Source organism: Meles meles, chromosome 6, assembly GCF_922984935.1.
Source record: "Meles meles chromosome 6, mMelMel3.1 paternal haplotype, whole genome shotgun sequence".
NCBI classification, from domain to species: Eukaryota; Metazoa; Chordata; class Mammalia; order Carnivora; family Mustelidae; genus Meles; species Meles meles.
In genome coordinates this window covers 23,978,053-23,995,311 of record NC_060071.1, presented here as the reverse complement: position 1 = coordinate 23,995,311, position 17,259 = coordinate 23,978,053, and the positions used below count along the sequence as shown (strand labels likewise).

Genomic DNA, 17,259 nt, shown 5'->3' with positions numbered 1-17,259 from the left:
GTTTTAGCCAACATATCCACTGCATAGTCTGTACCATCTGCACAGACAGAACTACAGAGGGATGGAGAAACAATGAGTTATAATATGAATAAAAGCTCAGAAAGCTGAGGGTACATCTTTAAATAGCACCTCAAATAAAGTTCATTCACCATCAATCTCAGACTCTGTAAAGGGTTATGGCAACTTAAAACAAATGACAACAAAGGAAAAAAACTATTGATTTACATCTACACAGAATATCAGATGTGTCTGAACCAACTCCACTGCCCTGCCTCACAGTCAGTTCAAAGAAAAAAAGAAAAAAGAAAAAAAAAAAACCTCTGTTGAACACCCTGCCAATAATGATAGCACCATCACATTCCCTTGCTGGAACTTATTGCTAAAAACCATGCTCTTCTCAGGCACCTGGGTGGTGCAGTTGGTGAAGTGTCTGCCTTCAGCTCAGGTCATGATCCCCAGGTTCAGGGATCTAGCCTGCATCAGGCTCCCCCTACTCTGCAGGAGCCTGCTTATCCCTTCTCCCTCTGCCTGCCACTCCCCCTGCTCATTCTCTCTCTCACCCTATCTCTCTGTCAAATAAATAAAAACTTTCAACAACAAAACAACAACATGCTCTTCTCTATGATGTGAATGCATTTCATCAACCACCTCTAAAAACATTCCACCTGCCACCTGCATTTCAGACCATAGTTTAGAGATGAGCTTCATCAAATCCTTTAATTAACTCGTTTCCTGCTTTGTCCTGTGGATCACCACCTCATTTTTTCACTCAGTATTTTCAGTAAACATTTTGTTGAAAATTTCCTATAAGCCATTACACACAAATTCCTCCTGTGAGAATAAGATGCATAACCAATAAAAGATTTTGAAAAATCACCAATGATTCCATCTAAGAATCACCTGTAACTGTTAAAACTACTAACATAAAAGTTTGATGATAAACAGGAAATTTACATAGTTTGCCTACAGAATATTTACTAATTACAAAGGAATGTTAACTTTAAAGTGGATAAATCTAGTGGACATCAACTGAACCAAGAGATCAAAATTAATGTCATTAGTAACAGGAAAAGAGGTATAATTTTCCACCTGTTGTGAATCACTGAGGTGGACAGACGTAAATTATGAAATATTCTTGACAAAATTGCAGAACCTAAACCTATTCAGGAGGAAACAAATTCAAATTTGAGGATCTTTTAAAAAACTATTAGCCAATACTTTTTCAAGAATACTGATGTCATCAAAACACAAAAATGAATGAGAAACTGCTCCAGATTATGTGAGACTAGAGAAACATGACACTTGATTAAACACAATACAGAATCTTTTTTCCAGGTCCTGAAGGATGAAAGAAATTACCATAAAGAACAGTATTAGAACTGGTGAAATCTAATAATAGACTATATATGAATGTAATGTGTTGGTACTATTAATAAATTTCCTGATTTAAAAAACTGTACCAGAGTTAAGAGGATTTGCAGGCTCTCAGAAAGTCAATGCTGAGACATTTGGGGATACAATGACATAAAATCTCTATCTTATTTACAAATACTTAATAAAGTAAGAATAACATAAGGTGGGGGAGAGAGAGAAGAGACAGAAAAAAAGAGGGAATGAGGAAGATCAGGAAATCAAGAAAAAAAAAGAACAAAACAATGTAGAAAAAAAGTCTGGGTAAGAGCATCTGAAGGGGATCTCCATATGATTCTTGCAACTCTAAATCTAAAATTATTTCAAACATAAAAAGTAAAAAAAATACTACTGGTATAAGGTATGCTTAAGACATTATGCTTATGTACTGGGGATCCTGGGTGGCCAGTCGTTTAAACGTCTGCCTTCAGCTCAGGTCATGATCCCAGCATCCTAGGATCTAACCCTGTGTCAAGCTTCCTGTCCAGTGGGGCGCATACTTTTCCCTTGGCCTGTCACTCCCCCTGCTTGTGCACTCTCTCTCAGACAAATAAATTAAACCTTTAAAAAAAAGAATCTTAATATACCTCCAAGAACCCCTCCACCGAGAAAAGGTCAATAGTTTCTACCTCTCAACAAACAGGATCTCTTGTGATTGGAGGAAATGTGTACTATTTTTATTTCTTTCTTAAATAAAAAACATAACATTTTTGGTCTTTTTTCTTATCCATGGCCAGTTACTGTTTAAGACTTAAGTTAAAAATATGGTTTTCACCTATTAGATTGGTTAAAAACTTAATGGATTGATAATATATATCCTATATAAGTTTCTATGAGAATTAGCACAGCCATTACACCATAGCTATATGCTGGCAATTTCACAGTATCTACTGAAATTAAAAGTATGCAGAACTGATGATCCAACAATGCCACAACTAGAAATCTATCTTACAGAAATAGAAGCCCAAGCGTTTTAATATTATATATATATATATGTATATATACACATATACATATATATACACATATATATATATAATTATATACATTAAAACATTTTATGCAGCAGCAAAATTAAAGGCTTAATCTGCATTTCCCAAGATAGAGAAATGGATAAACCCATTATGATGTCTACTTTATAACCAATGAGAAGTTTGTAGGTAAGCTACATTTATTGGTTTAGAAATATGTCCACAATATATTAAAGAAAAAATGTAACTGCAAAACCATAATGATGTCATATTTATAAAGTACATTCCAGATAAACTTATATATAAGCATAGATATGTTATACACCACTAGCACAACTGAGTAACTCTTGACACACTTAAGAAGTAAGGATGAAAAAGGATGAATGACCACATTTTTTTCTAAATTGTTTAATAACAAATTCATCCCTTATGGCCCTGATTAAATGTACTAGGGGTCAAACTTGTCTATTGAGACAGGTTGGGCAATAGACAGGTTATTCTCCAGAATACTCAGTTAAAACTTCCAAAAAACACAGCCATCTATACTAAGCCCATTTAGGTTAAACAGAAACAAATGAAAATCAGGATAATGTGAATAAAAGTAAAATATCTTCGTGGCTTGGGTTTTTTGGTCCAATCCCAGTGATGGTAATAAAATGATAGAAATGTGTGTTCTACAGTCTGGATCTTCCTTACAAAACTGGAATTGTGATAGCATCTGAGTCTTAAATTTGGGCACTAAGGTAAACATCAACTATGGTCAGGCTCAGATCCTGTTCTAGAGGGAGACCTAGCAGGTGCCATAAAAAGTAAAACTATAAATGGTCTATTTGCATGTAACACCAATGTTTTAAAAGGATCTATTTGGGGGACCTCTTTAAAAACTGTGGGCTCATGATTCAAATGAGGAATAAAGTATTTTACAAATGGTATCCAAAATGACATATGGGAGGTACTCAGCTTGTGAAAAAGCCTGGTTAGAATTCTTTAGTGTGACCAAGGTGTCCATGGTATTGCATTAATTATATTTACCACACACAAATCTTATTTCCACTTCTAATGTAAAACATAGAGGGAAAAAACTTCAATGAGGTAAATAACAACAGAGGAAAGTGTAAGATATATTCAGAGAACAAAAAAGTACTTAACATTCTGGGCAATTACTTGCCAAAAAGCAGATCACTTGTATTTCTGGTGGTACATATATAAAAACTTGTGCATTTTGAGATATAAAGATGCAATGAGCTTCCAAAAGGGGAAATAATGACAGGAAATAGGTGATGCTGTGCATGGTACCACTGCAGAAGGTATTGATGGTCCTCTTGTACACATGTTCACCACCTGGGATAGTGCAGAGGGTAGATTGCAAATGGAAATAAACAACAAGTTATCACAAAGCCATGCATCAGGACAGATGGATATCACCCTTCCAGTCAAGTATTCTATTGTATCCATGAAACACAATTCCCATGAGCCAGATACTAAGTATCTTCAAACTACAAAAACCAGATATATTTACAGTAGGAAAAAGACAAAACCATAATTTTACTTCCTCAGTCCATTTACTGTGATTTAAGTACCAATACTATATTCCAAATTATTTTCATGTCATTTACACACCCATACATCCATTCTTTGAACAGCCATTTCTAGTGTTAACTTCTCAGTGTTAATTCATATACCAGTCAAGGGTTAAAAAATAAAAGACAATGGTACAAGAAAATACTAATAATCTGCTCTGTAAATTTCATAGTATTTCATAGGAATCTTTGCAAAAACCAAACCCCATTATCACAGTACCCACATTATCTATTCTTCCTGCTTTCCCAGTTTATTGTGCTGTTTTTGATAGCTCTAACTAGAAGAAAACTTCTACATCATTAAATGTTGCTTAAACACAAGTGAGAACCCTAAAACTTTAAGTTAAACTGTAACCTCAAAATAATCATGTAGGTCCTATAAGAGGTTTGATGAAAAAGAAATTTACTGTCAAATAACTCAAAAGCCTAAGTATCAATATAGCCAAAAAGATCTCTTAAAAATCAGAATATACGCCTCAGTGTCCTTACCTGTAGACAGTTTCTTTGATCCTTGCTTATGAAACATGCTAGAAAAGGAAAGAAACAGAAAGGAAAAAGGAAAAAGGGAAGGGGAAGGGAAAGGGGAAAGAGGAAATCAAAGGAAAGGAATGGAAAGGAAGGAAGGGAAAGGGAAGGGAAGAAAAGGAAACGAAAGGAAAGGAAAGGAGGAAGGAAGGAAGGAATGCGGGCAGGCAAGTAAGGAAGAAAAAACAGAGAAAGGGAGGAAGGAGAGGGGAAGGGAGAGAGAAGTTTGAAAATATCTGAAAAATATCTTTGTTCATTAATCAAGTGAAAGGGTGTTAAGGATCTAACTTCTTTACATTAATAATAGAATATTCCTCAACTCCTGACTATCTACCTTACCTACCCACTGATAATATTACCAATACCCTAAATTATTCATCTTGAAAAATATTTAGCTTCCTGCTATCATTAAGGCCCACATTATTTGCAGCAAATTGTACTTCCTAAGAGCTTTTCTTTTTTTTTTTTTTTTTTTTTTTCCCCCCTTTTATTAATTTTTTCAGCGTAACAGTATTCATTCTTTTTGCACAACACCCAGTGCTCCATGCAAAACGTGCCCTCCCCATCACCCACCACCTGTTCCCCCAACCTCCCACCCCTGACCCTTCAAAACCCTCAGGTTGTTTTTCAGAGTCCATAGTCTCTTATGGTTCGCCTCCCCTCCCCAATGTCCATAGCCCGCTCCCCCTCTCCCAATCCCACCTCCCCCCAGCAACCCCCAGTTTGTTTTGTGAGATTAAGAGTCATTTATGGTTTGTCTCCCTCCCAATCCCATCTTGTTTCATTTATTCTTCTCCTATCCCCCTCCCCCCCCATGTTGCTTCTCCATGTCCTCATATCAGGGAGATCATATGATAGTTGTCTTTCTCCGATTGACTTATTTCACTAAGCATGATACGCTCTAGTTCCATCCACGTCGTCGCAAATGGCAAGATTTCATTTCTTTTGATGGCTGCATAGTATTCCATTGTGTATATATACCACATCTTCTTGATCCATTCATCTGTTGATGGACATCTAGGTTCTTTCCATAGTCTGGCTATTGTATTTTCTTTCTAGTGCCTTTTTATCCTCCTTTCACTTTATTCCCCACCTGCCTGACTTGTCTCCTTTTATCCATCCAACACTAATGCATGTTCAAAATATTTAATATCTAAATGAATTTAACATTTACTGAGTGTACCAACAGAGATTAGTCTCTGCACACCACATTTTATGATAAGAGTATATTAAAAGTAGTGAATCAAAATCTACACAATCTATGTATCAACACTGCATCAAAATTTAATAGTTTTTTGAAGCTATTCTGTTCCATCTAATTGGCAATCACTCCACAATTTGATAAACCTATGATTTCCTGGAATTCATATATGGTTTGGAATCTTAAAATATTACCAATGATTCCATATCAAACTGGTCAAAAAACAAACAAATAATACACCAGTGTTACTGATTCTTACCAGTACTTTTGAAGAACGAAGTCCACAGAAATGAGAAACAAGTACAAGTGTTTGGATTGATATAGAAATGTCAGGTGTTGAAGCATCTAAAATGTCTCAGTTCTTAAGCTGGTAACACCTCAGTTAAAACTGTGAAAAATATGGGAAAATTGTCATATATACCATGATCAACATAAAATACTGATGGTAAAGTTGGCTCTTTGATCAATCTCTTAAGATTATTATTAAAATATTATCAATTATTAATATAATAATTTAATAATATAATTAATTATTAAATAAATTATTAAAATATAAAATGGTATCATAGAAAACTACTCTCAATTTCATTATAGTTGGTTTTTGGTTTCTTTTTGCTTTGTTTTGTGCTTTAAAAAAATGACTATCACAATACATTGAGAGAGCAATCACTAAATTTCTCTAAGTTTGTAAATAACAAATTAGCTTATATCCCTCAAAAGTTGCTCCCTTTTTTTTAAGATTTTATTTATTTATTTGACAGAGAGAAATCACAAGAGAGGCAGGCAGAGAGAGAGAGAGGGAAGCAGGCTCGCCGCTGAGCAGAGAGCCCGATGTGGGACTCGATCCCAGGACCCTGAGATCATGACCTGAGCCAAAGGCAGCGGCTTAACCCACTGAGCCACCCAGGCGCCCCAAAAGTTGCTCCATTTTTTAATTTAACTTTAGATACGTCATTTTATTATATTAGTCTATTCTTCCAGTCATAAAATTCTTATACCATCCCTTCTTGAATTAAAACATCTATGCATCAGTATATCTATTAAGCCACCCTTAATAGAATCAATGATGTTATCACACTCACACAAACCATTTATGTATGCATTGATCCCTACATTCATCATTACTGTAGCCAGCCATATGTGCACCTATGAATCTAAACACCCATTTATTTGCAGATGATGCCTGCATCCAACAATCCATTCTGGAAACAACTCAGATTCTAACATCTATGTATCTAAACAACTATAACTTCACTGAACATTAAGTCCACGAATCCATATATACCTCCGTCTTTTTGAAACATTAATTCTTTATTCTTCCATTAACAATACACTTAATATTCTAGTTTCCATCCATTCTTTCAGTCATTCAGTTCTGCATTAATTCATCCACTGTTATACCCTCAATTATATAAGCAATAGTTCATTATATCCACTTTCACAGATGACTTTAAAAGTATACCATCTTGCATTCCTTCATCCACTAATTTTTATTTTATTTGTGTATTTATTTGATAGAGTGAGACAGGGAACACAAGCAGGGGGAGTGGGAGAGGGATAAGCAGGCTCCTGCTGAGCAGGGAGCCCAATGCAGGGCTCGATCCCAGGACCCTAACATCATGACCTGAGCTGAAGGCAGAGCCTTTAACCCACTGAGCCACCCAGGCGACCCTAAGATTTTATTTATTTATTTGACAGAGACAGATCACAAGTAGGCAGAGCCGGATGTGGGACTGGATCCCAGGACCTTGAAATCATGACCTGAGCGGAAGGCAGAGGCTTAACCCACTGAGCCACGCAGGCACCCCCCATGACATAATTTGACTAAGTTTTACTGCCCAAGGAACTAAAAATTGCATGATTAAGACTTAAAATTAATTTTAGGCACAACTCTCTATAAATAGAAAAGTTCTTTACCTCCCTTGGAGGGTATTTCCTACATTGCTTTATTAAAGGCTCTTTCTCTCTGAAAAATAAAATCTTAAAAAAAAAAGAATAATTAAAAAAAAGGAAGTTCCTATGTCTGTTTATCAAGAGTAGGCAAAGTGAAATCTGACACAACCATCAGTGGAAATCACCTCCTGGTAAGAGTGCACAACTGAGAAATACTGGACTTTTAGCTAGATGAATCTTTGTTTGTTTGGTCCCAATGAGAAGAACACACAATTTACTGTGTAAATACAAAGTAAACTCATTATCTGAAGTCTGAGAGGTATCCTATAGTAGATATGACTATTGATTCATATGTTCTTTCTACTCTCCCTTTGAAGACATGGGAGAAATAGTTTGTAAAACCTTTAAGTTTACAGATGCGTATAGGATTGATTTTACCCAAGACAAAATCTGAAATATTATTTCTCAAGTTATTATGTAATTTTCCATGTTGTATCTCCAAGTGACAATAAACTCTTATGCTGTGATCATAGTGACAGGAGAGAATCACAGTCTTTCTGGTATTTGGCCTATAAGTAATTGTCATTGAACCCAAGACACCTAACAAATTCCTGTTGGAACAGTCTTTAAGAATACATCCTCGTAATTTAAAGTAACTGAAATTTATGAATTAACCTTTCCTGCATCAGTCTACCCATATATTCGTTCAGGGATATATCCCTCAAATCATTCATCCTTATGACCATCTACTCATCTGTTCATTTCACATTATCAATGTATATCCAATATCTGTTCCTTATCCATACTCCCTTCCATTCTCACATCAGAGCTGAGAGTAGTAAATAGGTCCTAAATTATTTGCTTAAATATGCATCAAATCAGGATGACCACAGGATTAACCTCAAATGACGTCTCTATTTTACAACCTTTGCAAAGTTGTGATAAGCACCGGGTGTTTTAAGTGTTCAATCACTATATTATATACCTGAAATTAATACTACACTGTATGTTAGCTGGAATTTAAATAAAAATCAAAATAAGTAAGTAAAAATAAAATAAAATGAAATTTTTCCATAGAATCTCAGGTATCTCTATTATGAGTTTGCAGTATTGGCCAAACCCTACCTTAAATCATTCTGAGGGATTTGGGTAAATGAGAGTGGGAGATGAAGCATGAGAAACTGTGGACTCTTAAGAAACAAACTGAGGGTTCTGGAGGGGAAGAGGGTGGAGGGAATGGGTGAGCCTGGTGGTGAGTATTAAGGAGGGCACATATTTAATAGAGCACTGGGTGTGAGGCATCAACAATGAATCTCGGAACACCATAAAAATTAGATGAAATTAATATGTTTTAAAATATCATTCTGATGGAAAATGAAAGGAGAGAAGAGCTCAGTATTTTGGAAATATTTATTATTCCCAGTACAAAAAAAATGCTGCCTTTATATTTACACAACTTTTAAAGGAATACTACATCTTTTCTTTAGAATACTAACAAAACCACCAATCCCTTGAATTCTTACCTAAATCAAAATGTATCCCACCCTTTTATTTCTAACTTATTCCATAAAAACACCATTTATTTCATAGGACATTGAATGTAAGAATTAGCTATTTACAAAATTCTGCTGAAAGCCCTGTACTGTTTTCAGATACAACCCAGGCAACAGGAACAAAGAACATTCACATAGTTGTGATGATAAAAGCATTGTTTTGGGGCACCTGCATGGCTTGGTTGGTTAAGTGTCTGCCTTTGGCTTGGGTCATGATCCCAGAGTCCCTGGATGGAGCTCTGAGTCAGGCTCCTGAATAAACCTTGAAGTCTGCTTCTCCCTCTATCCCTCCCAACTCCTTACTCCCTACTCCCTCCCACACAAGTGCACACACACTCTCTCTCTCAAATCTTTTTTATAAACCATCATTTTGCTACATCCTGACACTTATATTTATACTTATATCCCAAATATTATTCATAGTACCTTACATGTACTTAGTAATCAATTACAAGGATACATATTACTACAAGATGTATAATGAATTTGCCACAAATTAAGTAAATTCACTACTCAATCCCTATCCATATAAGTTTTACATTACACACTACGACAATCATATGGTTACCAGATTCCCCTCCCCTCAGCTTGCTGAAAGAGTGTTATCAAATACCTGGACTTACTGAAATCTAATAGCTGAGATGTTTATTATATCCTGTTTGTATTGTTAATTATAATTATACTTACTAAAAACAAATCCAAGGATACTTCCATATCAATTTTTACTCCTTTCATGACTGTCTATTTAAATGAGTTGTCCTGGGTGCCTGGACTGCTCAGTTGGTTAAACAACTCCCTTCAGCTCAGGCCATGATCCCAGCATCACAGGATTGAGTCCCACATTGGGCTCCCAGCTCTGCAGGGAATCTGCTTCTCCTTCTGACCTTCTCCCCTCTCACACTTTCATTTTTTCTCACTGTCTCTTTCTCAAATAAATAAGATATAAAAAAAAATAAATGAGTTGTCCTTAGATTTTATTGGTAGTTTTCTACCCCATATTAGGATCTATCTGTGTTAGGAGATTTCAGCATTCTTATATTACAAGTGTCCTTTCTTAATTATCATTTGGTGTTTGCTTTGTCCATTACATTATTTTAACATTATGAAATTTGTCACTTCTTAACAATTCTAGAATTTTAATAGTAAGGAATAAAATATCCTTCACTCCTAGGTTAAGAAATTTAGCATGTTCTGTAATTCTGTAATTTCCTTAATTTAATTTAAACCTCTGATTCATGTAAAATCCATCCTGCTCTATACTGGAAGAAATGGGTCAAACTTCATTTTTCTGCATTTGGCTAACAACTCCCTCCAGTGACTGCAGGTAATTCTATTGCACTTTCTATTTCCTAATGCACCTGTAAAGTTCTTGATTTTCTGTACTATTGCATTACTGTGCATTCGTGTGTAATATATTTCTTCTTTTTGATGTTCAATCTTAAGATAAACTTAGTGGCAGTTATCACTGCCAATTTTAAGACCTGAACTCTCAATATTCTATCTTTTGCAGTAATAGATATAAGGAACACATCTATTGAGAACAAGATTCTTCTGTGACATATTTACAGCAGATATAAATATCTGGGGGCTCCTGGTGGCTCAGTGGTTTAAAGACTCTGCCTTTAGCTCAGGTCATGATCTCGGGGTCCTGGGATCGAGCCCGCATCTGGCTGTCTGCTTAGTGGGGAGCCTCCTTCCTCCTCTCTCTCTGCCTACTTGTGATCTCTGTCTCTCAAATCAATAAAATCTTTAAAAATAAATGAATAAATAAATAAATATCTGAATCACTCTAGAGGAAACAGATAGCCTGTATTTATATATGTTCTCATAAATATAATGCTATCCTTAGCCTGGAAAAGAGCCTTTTATTTGAAATACGGGTCTATTCCAAATTTCCTTAATACTTCTGTCTTCTGTGTCACCTTAATATCAATAAATATTGCTTTGATGATTACCAGACATGTGATATAAATAGAGAAGATGGAGAAGAAAACAATAATCAAAGAAATGATACTGTTAACTTTTTTAGAAGCTAACTAAATGTCATTATTATTTCACTCATATGTGCAACTTAAGAAAAAAACAAAGGAGGAGATAAACACACACAAAAAAGTCTTAAATATAGAGAATCGTTGGTTACCAGAGGGATGGTGGGTAGGGAGATGGTGAAATAGTTAGTGATGATGAATAGAGGGATGGTGAAATAGCTGAAGACAATTAAGAGGACACTTATTGGGATGAGCAATGAGTAATATATAGAATTGTTGAACCACCATATTGTGCACCTGAAACTGATGTTATATAATATATATATATATATATTATATATATATAATATATATATAATATATTATATTTATATTATATATATAATTATATATATATAGTTATATATATATTATATATATATAATATATATATATTATATATATATTATATTATATATAATATAATATATATAATACTGTATGTTAACTATACTTAAATAAAAAATTTCGCTTGGGACACCTGGGTGGCTCAGTTAGTTGGCTAAGCGTCTGCCTTCAGCTCAGGTCATGATCTCAGAGTTCTGGGATCGAGTACCACATCAGGCTCTTTGCTCAGCAGAGAGCCTGCTTCTCCCTCTGCCTCTGCCTGCTACTCTGCCTGTGCTCGCTGTCTCTCTCTCTCTTTGACAAATAAGTAAATAAAATCTTTAAAAAAAGATTACACTTAAAAGCTAACTAAAGGAAACTTATGAATACACCTGAAAATTTTTTACTGTCTCCTATTCATCACTTATCTGCATTAGAAATTGTTTTCTGTGAAGAAATGACTAAGTCTTCCTGCACTTTTTCCTAATCAAAATCTTTCATGCATTTTATACCCATGAAGACCAGATATATGAGATCAAATGCAAACAGACTAAAGATGGTAGGGTAAGTCACTACACATTCAGTGTAGAATATTATGTGACTTGTACTCTGAAAGAAATCTGAGAAGGTGCTATCATCCAAAACTAAAATAAATTAAACAGTCCTTTCTGGGTGCCACTTGATAAAACATACGGACCACAGAAAAACATAAAATCACAAAATAAGATCTTCTACTCTCCTTAAAAACTAGTTTTCAGAAAATAATTCAACAAATTGCAACTGCAAAATGACATCGGATTCCCTAACGGCCAACTCATTTACTCGATTCTCATACATTTTATTAATTTTTATTTGCTAATGCCCTCCCTCTTCTTAAACATATAAAAATTTTCATGCAACCTACAATCTTTCAGTAACATATAATGTATTGCCCTTTATACTGAGTTTATGAAGAAAGTTGCCTACAATCTTTAAGAACATAAAACTAGGGGCGCCTGTGTGGCTCAGTGGGTTAAAGTCTCTGCCTTCGGCTCAGGTCATAATCCCAGGGTACTGGGATCAAGCCCTGCCTTGGGCTCTCTGCTCAGCAGGGAGCCTGCCTCCCCCTCTCTCTGCTTGCCTCTCTGCCTGCTTGTGATCTCTCTCTCTCCCTGTCAAATAAATAAATAAAATCTTTAAAAAAATGTGATTGTATAATCAATGAACCTATAAAGTAACTTAATGAAACTGGATATACTAAATATATACTCAGTGGCAGCAACCAAGTATTACTCCTGAGTATATGGGATTACAGCATTAAAGTTATGGACCAAGAACTTAAAATGTGATAAACCAGATCCTAACTGAATAATCTGCAAGCACAAATATAAATACAGTCAGGAAATAGAGGACTGGGATAGCCAAGATCTCTTCTCAGCTATTTGTATATAATATCAATTATTCATTCATATTCATGAATTCTCACTCTCTCTGCCTGCCTCTCTGCCTACTTGTATCTCTCTCTGTCAAATAAATAAATAAAATCTATAAAAAAAATAATAGAGAGTGCCACTTAAATTTGATTGCTGGAGGCGAGGTGGATGAGAAGATGCGGTAACTGGGTGATGGACGTTAAGGAGGGCACTTGATGTAATGAGCATGGGTGTTATATGCAACTGATGAATCACTAAATTCTACCCCTGAAACTAATACTACAGTATATGCTAATTAAATTGAATTTAAGGGACACCTGAGTGGCTCAGTTGCTTAAGCAACTGCCATCAGCTGAGGTCATGATCCTGGAGTCCCAGGATCCAGTCCCATATCAGGCTGCCTGCTCAGCGGGGAGTCTGCTTCTTCCTCTGACCCTGCCCCCTCTCATGCCTGATAACATTCTCTCTCAAATAAATAAATAAAATCTTTTAAAAAATGAATTTAAATAAAAGTTTTTTAAAAAACAACATTCACGGTTACAGTTCTTATTCTTTTCATATTAATATTTACAATGAAATGTGGAACATGTTATTTTTATCATCTTTTAAAAAAAAGTCAAAAAGAGCATATTTACAGGGGCGCCTGGGTGGCTCAGTGGGTTAAAGCCTCTGCCTTCAGCTCAGGTCCTAATCCCAGGATCCTGGGATCAAGCCCCACATCTGGCTCTCTGCTCAGCAGGGAGCCTGCTTCCTCCTCTCTCTCTGTCTGCCTCTCTGCCTACTTTTGATCTCTGTCAAATAAATAAATAAAATCTCTTTAAAAAATAGCATATTTACAAATTTTTCAAAAGCTCACTCGTGCTCTTTATATATATGTGGAAAAAATCTGAATTTTATAAAGCTTGAGGAAAAACATAACTTCGAGCTGTAAAATAAATTCCATAAATTAAATACAAATCTGAATAAATCGGAAAATTAAAATGTATATTACCTAATTTCCTGTATCTACATGTGTGTATTGGTTTCAATAACTCTAAGTTTAACACTCATTACCTTTGCAATATAACTTAAATATTCAAATTTTTTGCAGTTATGTCTTTACACTACAGCACATATACAAATCATCTCTGGTGACTGATAAGACATTGAATTAATTAATCTGTAATTTAAAAGTAAAGGCAAAGGATCTAATATGCATACTACATTCTTTTAAATTAAGAATTTTAATTAGTTGATATAGAAAACTCCTTTTTTTGATTGTGTGCTGTCGTTATACTCACCTTATAGTACATCCTTAGTTTTTGATGTTATATTCCATGATCCATTTTTTGCCTTTAACACCCAGTGTTCCATGCAATACATGCCCTTCTTAATACTGATCACCAGGCTCACCCATGCCCCCACGCACCACCTCTCTAAAACCCTGTTTCTCAGAGTCCATTCTCTCATGCTTGGTCTCCCCCTCTGATTTACCCCACTTCCCTTTTCCTTTCCTTCTTCTACTGTCCTCCATGTTATTCTTTATGCGCCACAAGTGAAACCAAATAATTTTATTTTATATATTTTTTTATGTCTCTCATGGTTTATTGTCAAGTCAAAAAATGGCTAGAAGACATGAGCAGACACTTCTCCAAAGACAGGCAAATGGCTAGCACACATGAAAAAGTGTTAATCATCATTAGCCATCAGGGAAATTTGAATCCAAATCTCACTGAGATACCATCTTATACCATTTATAATGGTAAAAATCAACAAGGCAAGAAACAAATGTTGGAGAAGATGTACAGAAAGGAGAACCCTCTTACACTGTTGGTGAGAATACAAATTAGAAAACTCTTATTTACAAGAAATTCCATATTAAGAGTAATTTTACTTAATTAGAGCAAAAGTTCACCTACTAATAAAATAATGAATAGAGGCCATTATTTTTAGGAGAAAAGCTGATGGAGAAATTAAACATTGCATGACCAATAAAACATTATAATGTGATACAAAAAGGAGTGTTCTTCTAGAAGGTGATATGCTGAGGTAGGAGGACCGTAACCTCACCCTACTGCACATTTACAACCAGCTATCACATCATGCAAATCTGAGTTAATAAACTAGATAATGATCCAAAGATTACACAACAAACTCCACAACTAAATACTAAGACGTCTCATGGGAGAGGTTGACACCACAGACAGCAAGCATAACACACAACAGGCAGAGGGACTATGCAGACATTTGGACTAAAAGGGAAAGCTACTCAGGTACAATAGCACAATCCAAGCAAAACCCATAGGAGACTCCCTTAAATGCAAGGTTCTGGTGAGCCAGGGACACAGCACTACAGGACCTGTCTTTCATAAAGCCATGGCATTCAAGAGCAGAGGATGTAACTGACTTTCCTAACACACAGAAGCAGAAACAGACAAGAGGAGGAAACAGCTTAATTTGTCAAAATGAACGAACACTATAAAATCACAGGAGAACACAAAAGAGAGAAATAAGAATATGCCAAATAGAGAATTCAAAGTACTAATAATAAAGATACACACTCAACTTGAGAAAAGAATAGAGGACACCAAAAACCTAAAACAAAGAAAAAAATATAAAATATATCAGAAATGGGGGCGCCTGGGTGGCTCAGTGGGTTAAAGCCTCTGCCTTCAGCTCAGGTCATGGTCCCAGGGTCCTGGGATCGAGCCCCGCATGGGGCTCTCTGCTTGGCAGGGAGCCTGCTTCCTCCTCTCTCTCTGCCTGCCTCTCTGCCTAGTTGTGATTTCTCTCTGTCAAAGAAATAAAAATTTAAAAAAAAAAAAAAAAAAAGATTTAAAATATATCAGAAATGAAGAACCCAATAAACGAAATTTAAACTATGGAATAAGTAGTAGGTTACAGGAAGCAGAGAAATATATCAGTGACCTAGAGGACAGAATAATGGAAAGCAATCAAACTGAATAGGTTTGCAGGGTCCTGGGATCGAGCCCCATATCGGGCTCTCTGCTCAGCAGCGAGCCTGCTTCTCCCTCTCTCTCTCTGCCTGACTCTCTGCCTACTGTGATCTCTGTCTGTCAAATAAATAAATAAAATCTTTAAAAAAAAAACACAGAACAAAACAAACACTGCATAATGAGAATAGACTTACAAGAACTCAGTAACTTTGTCAAGCATAGTGACATTCGAATTATAGAGATCTGAGGTGGCATCTCAATGTGTGACTTCAAGCTATATTACAAAGCTGTTATTATCAATACCGATGGTACTGGCACAAAAACAGACACATAGATCAATGGAACAGAAGAGAGAACCCAAAATGGACCTTCACTGCATGGTCAACTAATCTTTTACAAATCAGAAAAGAACATCCAATGGACAAAGGGTGGATGGGACTGGAGGAGATTATGCTGAGTGCATTAATTCAAACAGAGAAAGTCAATTATCATATGGTTTCACTTACTTGTAGAACATAAGGAATAACATGGAGGACATTAGGAGAAGGAAAGGAAAAGTGAGTAGGGAGAAATTGGAGGGGGAGATGAACCACGAGAGTCTGTGGACTCTGAGAAACATTACAGGGTTTTAGAGGGGAGGAGAGTGGGAGGATAGGGGAGCCTGGTGGTGGGTATTAAGGAGGTCATGTATTGCATTGAACACTGGGTGTGGTGCATAAACAGTGACTCTTGGAACACTGCCATCAAGAACTAATGCTGGGGGTGCCTGGGTGGCTCGGTTGTTGAGCATCTGCCTTCAGCTGAGGTCATGATACCAGGGTCCTAGGATCAAGACCCGCATCGGGCTCCCTGCTCAGTGGGAAGCCCGCTTCTCTCTCTCCCGCTCCCCCTGTTTGTGTTCCCTCTCTCCCTGTGTCTCTCTCTGTCAAATAAATAAATAAATCTTAAAAAAAAAGAACTAATGATATATGATGACTAACATAACACAATAAAAAACCAAAAACGAAACAAAACAAAAATGGTGCTGGGAAAATTGCACAGCCACATGTATAAGAATGAAACTGGATCATTTTCTTATTACATACACAACAAGAGACTCAAAATGGATGAAAGACCTAAATGTGAGACAGGAATCCACCAAAATCCTAGAGAAGAACACAGGCAACAACCTCTGTGACCTGGGCTGCACAAAAGTCTTACTGGACACACCTCCAAAGGCAAGGGAAATTAAAACAAAAATGAACTATTTGACTTCATCAAGATAAAGGGGTTTTGCATAGGAAAGGAAACAGCAGACAAAACAAAAAGACAACCAACAGAATAGAAGATATTTGCAAATGAGGTATCAGATAGAGGGTTAGTATGTAAAATCTATAAAGAATGTATCAAGTGCAACACAAAGAAAACAAATAACACAATCAAGA

The 17,259-nt window shown here is 35.9% G+C and overlaps 1 long non-coding RNA gene across 2 annotated transcripts in view; it reads right to left on the bottom strand.

Annotated features, from left to right (window-relative positions):
- Positions 1-1,021: 1,021 nt before the first annotated feature.
- The window catches only part of LOC123943781, a 57,271-nt gene continuing 41,033 nt past the window's right edge, over positions 1,022-17,259 (bottom strand). Inside the window, exons 7-9 of one of the 2 annotated variants that reach the window (XR_006818670.1) lie at positions 5,947-6,075; positions 4,451-4,488; positions 1,022-3,722 (exon numbers count right to left, since the gene is read on the bottom strand). This is a non-coding gene — a long non-coding RNA (uncharacterized LOC123943781). The remainder of the gene's footprint in view (positions 3,723-4,450; positions 4,489-5,946; positions 6,076-17,259) is intronic. The other variant, XR_006818671.1, reaches the window with a different exon arrangement.